We start from the raw sequence: 10406 nt of genomic DNA on the forward strand, positions 1-10406 counted from the left end.
AAAAGAGCACTTGTCCAAGGCTGCGTTCAGACTGACATTTATTTAAATAAAGCCAGTTTTTCACCTCAGCAGGGGGCCAACGCAGGGATTTGAGCTATAAAGTTTAACTAGACTCAACTTTTGGTGCAACGTAACGTCATCCAGCAAGGCCCTGCGGTGGCCAATCCGACACATGGAAGCACCAAATCCTGGTGGTTGACTTTGTATCGCGAGGCTTTCTATGGTTCACCTTCCAATTTCTGCAACTAAAGATAAAATAATTGCTGCCATGATGACTTTCCACAGTTGTTAAATCATATCTTAATAATAAATGTATACCAATAAAGGACTGGATTACCTAAAGCCAGTTGAGTAGCACTTGAAATGTTTGGCTCTATGAAACCTGATGTACTTATATGATTCTGTTTTCTTCAAGGTTGTGTCTTCCTGGTCGAATGTACTTATTGTAAGTCGCTTTGGACAAAAGCGTCAGCTAAATGCAATGTAATGTAATGTAATGTAATGTAATGTAATATCTGTGAGTGCTACAAACCGCTGGGCTGGGATCTGATAAACCTTTACATGCATTCATCTTTAATTCCAGCTGATTTCTCAGTGGTGCATTAAAAAACGCACCAACGCAGCCCCCTGCGCGTTTTACACAGCAGGCGTGCTTTTATTCCGAATCCATGCTAAGTTGTAAATTCCGCCTGCGACTGATTTGCGCCCTGACACCACCATACTGCACTCTTTTTAATCATTTGCCAAAAGTAATTAAGTCTTTGGGTTTGGTAGAAATAAAAATAGAAATGCAGAACTTGCAGCAGTTTATTGTCTGCTGGAGGGGACAATATACCAATTGATATATGGAGTCCTGTTAGAGATTTGTATTATTTAATGGACAAACATTTATTCTCTGACTTTGTATTTAGTAACTTGATCATTATTTAAGGTTTTTATTTTGTATTGTTTTGTTGCTTTAATGTTGAAGGCAGATTCAGACAGAAGGTATTTAATGGTAGACAGGTGGAGGAAAGGCATTTGTTTTTATAACGGGGCAAGCCAGGGGAAAAGGGAGACGTAAAAAAAGTCATTGTTCTTTGTATTGTATTGTGTTGTCGAAACTTAAGACAATAAACCGCCCTGGATTATATCCCTGCCTAAGATTTGCTACTTGGTAGCAGTTTGATTTTGAGTTTTCTTTCTGAGGACAATTAGTCACAACAAGTAGCACTGGAAAACTGGGGACGTTTCAAGTCGATCTTCAGGATTGGTATCAAGTCTGATCCAGGCCTATTTTAATGGGCAAATCAAAGCTGGTCCAAATCCGATCCAACCTTTCTTGATCAAACTTGACTGAGTGTTGTCCACCTCAGCTTGCTAGTGCTGCAAAGCCCTAATGACAACCAGGCTCTGGAAGTGTTTCTCCGATATGAGAGGAATTAGAATGTGTTAATGCCAAAAAAAGATTTGGTCGCACCAGTGGTTGACTCAGTTCTGACACCCAGGTTGGCAAAAACACAGATTTGCCGAGATCCAATGGCAACAGATTATTATTAGAAGTGTTTAGTTAGTTCACTTTTGCAGCCGTCAATATGCTAAAATCATAGCTGTAATAAGTTGTTTTATATACAAGCGTAGTTTCCCTGGTCTATTGGTTTGCTTCTACTGTTGTCTGTGAGAATACACAGTACCTGAACACACACACTGTTTTCCTCCACAATAACTATATTTCCTATAAAACAGTACAAGTAATGAAGTTCCCTTTTTCGGCATTACTCGCAACAAAGTGCTGTGCGCACTAAAAACCATCATAAAGTCAATAAAATACATTTTTACAAATCGAGTTAAAAACAGTGGCCTCCGTTTTTACCTTACTGCCTCCTTTACTTATTGATGTCACATGTCAGCCCCTGTGCCTCCTCCATCTTTGCCGTCTCTTTCCACTGTGTGCAGTGGAACAAAGCAGCGATGGCAGAGAAACTTATCTTTAAAAAGAAACTGCACAGTGTTGTGGAATCATTTGGTAAACTGTCACAGAGAGCGAATCCTATCTCGGAGAATGCCACTCACACACACACACTTGCACACACAAGCTTATGAGCACATGCACGCACACACACATACCAGGACTTTGGTGTTTACATCATATGGGAAGGTATTTTTTCCCCTCGCACTGCCAGGGAACAGGCCCACGCATGGACACACAGACGCTGACTAAGGCCCTAGGACTCCTGGGGGGTGGGGTGGGGTGCAGGGGCTTGTGCATGTGTGTTTGTGTGTGTGTGCATTTGTATAGAATTACTGTAGTTGATCTATGTTCAACTCCTACTTGTTGAAGTCAAGCTCGGACTTTGTTATCACAGCCAGGCAAGGTTTTTTTTGGGGGGGGGGTGGTGATGTGTTCGACTGTGTTTGCATGTGTGAGTGTATTTGTCTGTCTATAGGGCTGGGAAATATATTGATATTATAGAGTGGCACAGTGCATTTTTGTTAGCTAACCCGGTTAGCATCACGAGGAATCGCTCGACAAAAAGCAATGGGATTTTTCCAAAGGTTTAAGAATATTCCATTCCACATTTAGGATACTTACAAGTTTTTTTCAGCAGGATAATTTCCACATGTTAACACCACTTTTAGACTTTTCTTTTGCATTAATGCATTTGCCAGATGTGAAAACTAACGTTGGTCTATAAACAATCTACATCACTGTCGCATTGCTGTCGTATGACACAGCGTGAAAATCCTTGTGTTAACCACAGATCTCATTTCAGCCATTTAAACAAAAACAGGTTTCAAACACTGTTGACTTCAATACGAGGGAACCAAAGGTTTCTGGGTTTTAGGACTTATTCCTGCACCACTCTTTATTGATAATATTACATAGCTGTGTTTTCCGGGTATTAAAGGCCTCATTCCATTACATCTAGCTGTTGTGTTATTTGCTAAACACAATACTTTTACCCACTTAGCCATTGTAAAAGCACCAGTAGGCAACTCTACAATAACATGGTAATATCAATAACTGGGTATCTGATCAGTAATATTGCAATGCTTCATTTTTCCAATATTGCCCAGAAAATAAAAATAAATGTATAGACTGTTTCAAACTGTCACTGACCGGTAAAGACCCTGAAATTGACGTTCATTGAAAAGTTTTATCTCCTTTCAAACCAGAATATAGTAGATGGTTTCCATACCCATGTTATTATCCAATACAGTTAGGCATGACACGAAATGAATAACTCCCCTTTATGTTATCTTCGCAGCCATCTTAAGAGAAAGTGAGCCTGGGGGGACAATTCAAATGAAATTCTTTTTACTTTGACAGTGCAGCTGAAACACACCTGGCTGAGATCTGCACTGTACTGAGTACTATGATTTATTTGCGTTGTTGTCGTATGTGTGGTTTGTTTTTTGTTATTATTTATGCATGTGTATCAAATCATCCCGTGAGGTTAGTGGAATGTACCGAGGACCGTTTGTGGTTTGGTGTAAGCGGACGAGCTAATGCTAATCAGTTTATTCGAAGGAATACGCATATAGTGTGTGTAATGTGTGTTTATATTATTTGTTTGTGTGTTGCTCGGTTCATAAACTGCTTAGTCACTGTTTGGTGTGATTTCCTTACAGTTTGGGGTTTGAGGTTAGAGATGGGAAGAAAAAAGGGCCGGCAGAGAGACAAAGAGTGTGTGTACGTCTTTGAGTGTGTTAAAAGCTCCCATCCAACATTAGGTAGCTGATGTTCAGCCACAACACTTGGGGAACACAACAGGCGGCCTATTCAAACCAAGATGCAAATAGAGCACTCTTCCTCAGTGCTTCGCTCAAACGGCGTGCTAAAAACAGATATGTTCTGTTGAGAGCCGAAGAAGGCAAACCAGCAAATCATTCCTCATTCTCCATGACGCTGTGTTTTCTCTTGCTAAAATAAGAACTGGCACGTACAGTATCTGTGGAGACGACCCAGAATCATCTCGTTCCCCTTTCATTCACTGCCTGCCTGCGATTGTTGGCGAACATCGGGATTGAGAATCAACAAAGGTCAGACATTCGCAGACAGAGGGCAGAAGGGCGATGGAGTTTCCAATTGCACGACGGTGGGATATTCCTTTCAAATATAACCCTCTCTCGGGGGGCCGCAAAGGCACAAACAGCACAATACAAATCTGCTGTGAAGTCTTTCCACTTTAAGGGAAAGAAAGAAGGGGGAGGAGCAAACACATTATATAAATCAGATAGATCCTGAGGTCCCCCACACACACACCACACACACACACACACACACACACCACACACACACACACACACACACACACACACACACACACACACACACACACACCCCACACACACACACACACACACACACACACACCACACACACACCACACACACACCACACACACACACACACACACACACACACACACACACACACACACACACACACACACACACACACACACACACCACACACACACACACCACACACACACACACACACACACACACACACACACACACACGAGTCAGAGAGAGCCAAGCTGACGTCACCCCATTCGCTCAATGTCAATTACGTAATCAAGGGGTCCAACGCCTGCAGGACGGGCATACTTTGTGTGTGTTTTTATTTGTGTGTGTGTGATCGCATGCGGGGCGAGAACACATAATTGCAATCTCATGTGCGAGAGGAGACATAAAATGAGGCATGCTGATGACATCATTAGCGGGAGGCGGTGACATGGCGAGAGTGTTTGGGCAGAAGAGGAGGAGACGGAGCGCTGCAAACAGGAGTTACGCAACACAAATCAAACTCAACAGACTAGAAAGGGCCTTTTTTTGCCTTTTCTCCGTGTGTGTACAGTGTTATACACAGTGTGTGTGTTAAGTGACTTTCCGCTCACACTTTTACTTGAGGCGAGGAGTGCATTAAAAACACACAAGCACACTGCACTGAAATCTACACACACACATATACATACAGCCTCTCTCCACCCCTCTACTTATAAACAAAGCTTCCTAAGGACAGGAAATCCTTCCACCCACGTTCCTGTGTTGCTCGGCAACCAGAGCAGCGTCACCGTGTGCATGCCTCCACCGCTGAAGACAACACACGAAGACGCGCAGAAACAGCAACTCCTTGAACTCCTTTGAAATGTACAGATAGCCGCGCCAAAAAAAAAAGGAAAAAAAAGGCTAATACTCGACACAGCTGCCCTCCCATTCGTCAGCTATGGACCTAAACCAAACATGACATCACTCCTTGTAAATATAAAACCCTTTTCCCCTCCGTTTATTAAGTCTATTTTTACACCCGCTGACGTCTTTCCATATTGCTACTCTGTATGTGTATTTGTGTGCACGTGTGAGAGTGCGAACAGCAATAGCTCAGTATGAATCAGTACAGAGAGGCTAATTGAGCCGAGTTGCCCGTCACTGTTGACAATGAACCCATTCTGAATCAGCAGGAGGCCTATTGAAGACAATTATAACCTGGGGGATTCAGAAGAGCATTATTCTTCCAAGCCATGTTGGCCACTCAGGCTGGCTCTGTTTTCACTGCTATTTAAAACCTCACTTTTAATTCTTCGGTTATTTTACCATATGAACCAGCACATGAAAGGTGAAGAAAAGATGGAAAATAAATAATGAACTACTGCAAACTCAGTAATCCACTTTTTTTGGGAAACCAAACAGAAAGTGGCACAAAATGTGTAAAACAGCATGATCTGTTTTATAGTGAAACAAAGTGGGTCCAAAAGTCACTCTCTGTTACAGCTGGTAAGTAACCGTAAAGACATCATAGTCTATTTGTGTTGCCTGTTCTTCAAATGTCAGTTTAGAAAGTCAACACAGGTCACACTTAATTTTTAAAAAAGTGAGCAATTAAAAAATGGGTATGTTAGGGCGTTGATGGTCCCTTAATGCAGCTCACCAAGGGGTTCAATATTGCACATTTTAGAGCCATAGTTTAAAACAATTTGATTCGGGATCATTTGGTTAAGATGCATTAGCTGTGAAAAGAAATGTCACAAATAAAAAAAAGCCTCCTGGAGTCTTAGTGGGTTAGATGCATAGAACCGCAACGGCATTGGTTCAATTGCAGCAGTTGTTGCATCTCCTAAACCCCTGACTTACAAAGCATGACCTACAAAGTAAGGGTCACATGGGGTAACCATGCGCAAACTACCGCTAACGAGCTAACCAGATAGCATGTTTATTGCTGAATCGCTATTATTGGTAGACTGGTTCCGGACCTCCCGATTGGTTCATAAATTCAAAAAGGTCTGTTGTTGTTCGGTCCACCTATCAGAGCTTTGTAGTCTTTATTTAACTTATCATTATGAAGTAAATGTTCAGTGCTGTAGAGTAATGACACCATTAGCGTTTTTCTTTAAGACATGATCTATCTTCGCAATTCTGTCGGACATAATGTACGATATCTCGGGAAAATTAAGGCTTGATTTACGGTACGAAGGAAGTGCGCCAACCATTGCTCAAGCTAAACAGGAAGAGGTTATATTATTGTTTTTCCTTGTAGCAATTGGTAGCATTGACCAGTTACCAAATCTCCAGTAGTGGATATGGTTAGATGCAAACTGTCATCCCCTGTGCAGTTTTGTCCGCACCTTAAAAATATTAAAGTACATAGTCTAAATAAGTCCAAACAAGTTGCTATATTTGTCACAGCTATACAGCAGCACTAACTTTAATACCAATTAGAAATGTGAGGGAGAGAAAAATGAAAAGTTAGACAAGACTTTCAAATGAGTTATCTATATTTAGTGGCCTTGGGAAATAAACCCATGGTAACATTATCGGCAGCACCATGAGGTACTATGAATGACATCAGTGGATGCATCTTGACATTGCTGCAGCTTTGGTAAACAACTTATTGAACTATTTGACCATATATACAAATTAACAACACAATGAAGCGTTTAGCAGTGACATGCCAAGATACAATGTCAAAACTCTTTGTCCTCTTTTCAGTGAGTAAACAATCCACAAAGGCCAAAGCGTAGGTGCTCGCCTATAAAAGGAAACAAAGATATGTGTATCTCTTTTGCTGATAAGGTGCACTTCTGTAGTGTTTACTTCTTAGAACTACATGAAGTCTGGCGGTACACTTTTTGTTCCTGACTGTGTAGGGCTGCTCGATTATGGCAAAAATCATAATCTCGATTATTTGGGTCAATAATTGTAATTGCGATTATTAAATGCGATTATTCATTGACTTTGAAAATATCCATTTATTGGAGGAGAAAAAAATGTGAACAGTATGTTTTTAACAGTTGATTACCCTGAACGTTAAGTATAATTCAACTGAAAAACCAAAAAAAAAAAAAGTATTACAAAAAAATTAAATAAAGTAATAATAATAATAAAAAAATAATCGTTTTATTTCGATTACGTTGTTTTCGTAATCGTTACAAGCCATAATCGTAATCGCGATTAAAATACGATTAATTGAGCAGCCCTATGACTGTGCATGTTCTGCCATATGGCTCCTGGGGCCACAGCTGACCAAAGCACAGCAGTGGGTCATCGTGTAGCTCCAGGCACGGCTAATACAATCAGAACTATTTAAAAAGAGCCGCTTTAGAGTATTTACGCTGAATAAATCATGCGCTAGCGTCTGTGCTTTTATTCAAAACACAGACTGTTCAATGCATTCACACATGAATTATAGATCCATTATGGACTGTTTGGGTTGTGTTCAGGGAATCCGACTAACAACAGTTGTTCCGAGCGCACTAACCCACTGAGCCATCCATACCAATTATCTGTGTCCAGGGTGGAGTCTGAATTCAATATTCAATTTACACAATTCAATCTCACATCAGAGCCTCAAAGCTGGAATAAGAAGTGGCGTCTAAAAGGGCCGGACAAAAACAGAGCGGGGTCTTCGGAGAATCACAACTGTCTCCAAAGTGAAAAAGAAGCGGGCTAACTGAACGCCACACCACAGGGGTGTCCATTGAGAGACAGGGAGAGGTGGAGGGGCGAGAACTCCATTGAACGCAGCCATGGGGGGTCAATATGTGAATGAACGTTTGGCATGGAGGTGAATTATGAATGAGCAGCACTCTGAGCGCTCCTGGAGAGAGCATGTCAGCCCCCGTCTCCTCCACTTTCCTCCCATCTCTCCTCCTCCTTCCTGTCCTAAAAACCTCCATCTTCCGTCTCGGTTTCATCCCTCGCCACTGGATTAATCTCCTCATCTGCCTTATTCTCCGTCATCTGATCGCTCTTCCTCCCCCCTTTACTTAACCCTTCTTCATCTCCAGACCAGGAGGAAGGGGAGAGGAAAGGGGGGAGGGCAGAGGTAGACACACACGCCGTCTGTCTGAAGAGACGACAGAACATTTGTTTTCCTGCACATACATATTTACACAGCCTCAGATGGCTACACACACATTTTTGAGACACACACACACACACACACACACACACAGGAGCAAAAGATAATATAGAAGCAAACAGTCCTGCACGTGCAAAGGCCGCCGCATGCATTAAGTGAAAGGCTCTCAGGCACTGACACACACATTTCTCCCAGCTGTTATGCTGGCCACAGAGCTTGTGTGTCTGAGTGTGTGCGTGTAGTCGTCTGTGTGTAATCCAATGTGCTGCTGCTCAGCCTGTGCCACGCTCTCTCCTCTGTTGCTGTGCGTCTGATCAGATCTGCCTCCCCTCAACCTGTTTGCCGTATATGGCACACATGCACGCGCACCCTTACACACATATATCACACACACACAAGGAGCTGCTACTACGTATCAAGCCTCATTCAGTGTCAACCAGGAACACAGCAAATCCACTCTGTGCTGCTGAAGCAACCTCCAACCAGAAACTGTGTCAATAAACTCTGCTCACACACACAGTGGAGGAAAAATGGGACTTAACTTCAAGTAGCCTACCTAAGAAGTGTGTGCTGGAATGGGATCAGTGTGTTCCTTAAAAAGTATCTACTCCTTTAGATCCCTTCACTCCAGTTCACAACGGTCAGCTCGGCTCGCTTACACCACTTTGGGTCCCCTTTATAGCTGGTGGAAAAACAACCCGAAAAACTCTCACAAATGTATATTTAGGCTAAACAGACACTGAGCCACACACATTTTTGCCCACCCCTCACACAGACACACACCTCCACTCTCCCCTTTAAGTGCAGAGCCAAGCAGCACGTGTCAACACCCCGCACACACACCTTCTCCAGACCCTGCATAGAAAGACCCATAAAGTCACCTTAGGATCTTTCTGTGTTCCAGACGAGCCCCTTCTTCACAGTCTTCCTCTCCTCTGTCAGACTTCTCTCCTCCTCTCCTTCCGTCCTTCCGTCCTTCTTTCCGTCCGTCCTTTTTTCTCTCTTCTTTCTTTCCCTATTTTTCGTCTCGGTTCTCGGTCAGTTCCCAGCGTTTCTCCCGAGCCCCTCCATATCCGCCCCGCCAGTCGTTTCTACCACCGAGCGAGCGTACCTTCACACACACACAAACACACACGCGCGCGCACACACACACGAGCCGCTGCGTTCCTATAGTCTCTCCCTCTGTTTATCCCCTCTCTCCCCTCTGTCGGAGAAGAGCTCGCAGAGTGTGTGTGAGTGCGTGTTTGTGTATGCTTGTGTGCGGGGACGTGTGTGTTTCTGTGCTCTGCTTTGCCCCGCCAGCAGCAGAGAGAGGACTTCCCCCGGAGCCCGCCCCGGGTCCTAGCGCCGGTCAATTTCACTGAAAGAATGCCATTGTGTACGGAAGGTATAAACAAAGATCGTCTATGGTTTTGACAACACCATGCACACATTTTTGGGCTTATTTTGCATCTTTGATTTTGTTCCTATAATATTACCAAAAAGCTTTACATATATTATAATTATGTATAATATAATACAGATAGCTTGCACATCTTCCGGCGCAAACTGAAAACTCATCTCTTTCGACTCCACTTCGAGCGATAGAACTATTAACGAAGCACTTTTATACTAATAAAGGACTGGCTTATCTAAAGCCAGTTGAGTAGCACTTGAAATGTTTTTGCTCTATGAAACCTGATGTACTTATATGATTCTGTTTTCTTCAAGTTGTATTTTGTTGGACGAACGCACTTATTGTAAGTCGCTTTGGATAAAAGCGTCAGCTAAATGCAATGTAATGTAATGTAATGTAATAATTATAATAAATACATTACACAATAATGTTAACATGGCTATACAATTTAGAATTGAATTGAAGTGAAAAAAGGGGCTGTTCATTTCATATTTAGAAATAATAGCCTACAAAATATTTGAAGAAGAGACTTGTCTTCAACAAAGTCTGTTTTGGAGTATACACACACACACACACACACACAACACACCAACATCATACAATACAATATAGGCAATTAAGAGAATAAATGAATAAAACCACACAAAAAGCGTTGGCCTTATG

At 42.4% G+C, this 10406-nt stretch overlaps 1 protein-coding gene across 1 annotated transcript in view; it reads right to left on the reverse strand.

Moving 5' to 3' along the window:
- LOC117554202 (forkhead box protein N3-like) overlaps nucleotides 1-9614 on the reverse strand; it is a 69877-nt gene extending 60263 nt beyond the window's left edge. The window contains exon 1 of the mRNA XM_034228500.1: nucleotides 9229-9614. The gene's annotated coding sequence lies outside the window, so the exon portion shown is untranslated. The remainder of the gene's footprint in view (nucleotides 1-9228) is intronic.
- Nucleotides 9615-10406: the final 792 nt, after the last annotated feature.

The sequence above is a fragment of the Gymnodraco acuticeps genome, unplaced genomic scaffold (genome assembly GCF_902827175.1).
Source record: "Gymnodraco acuticeps unplaced genomic scaffold, fGymAcu1.1, whole genome shotgun sequence".
Taxonomy (NCBI): Eukaryota; Metazoa; Chordata; class Actinopteri; order Perciformes; family Bathydraconidae; genus Gymnodraco; species Gymnodraco acuticeps.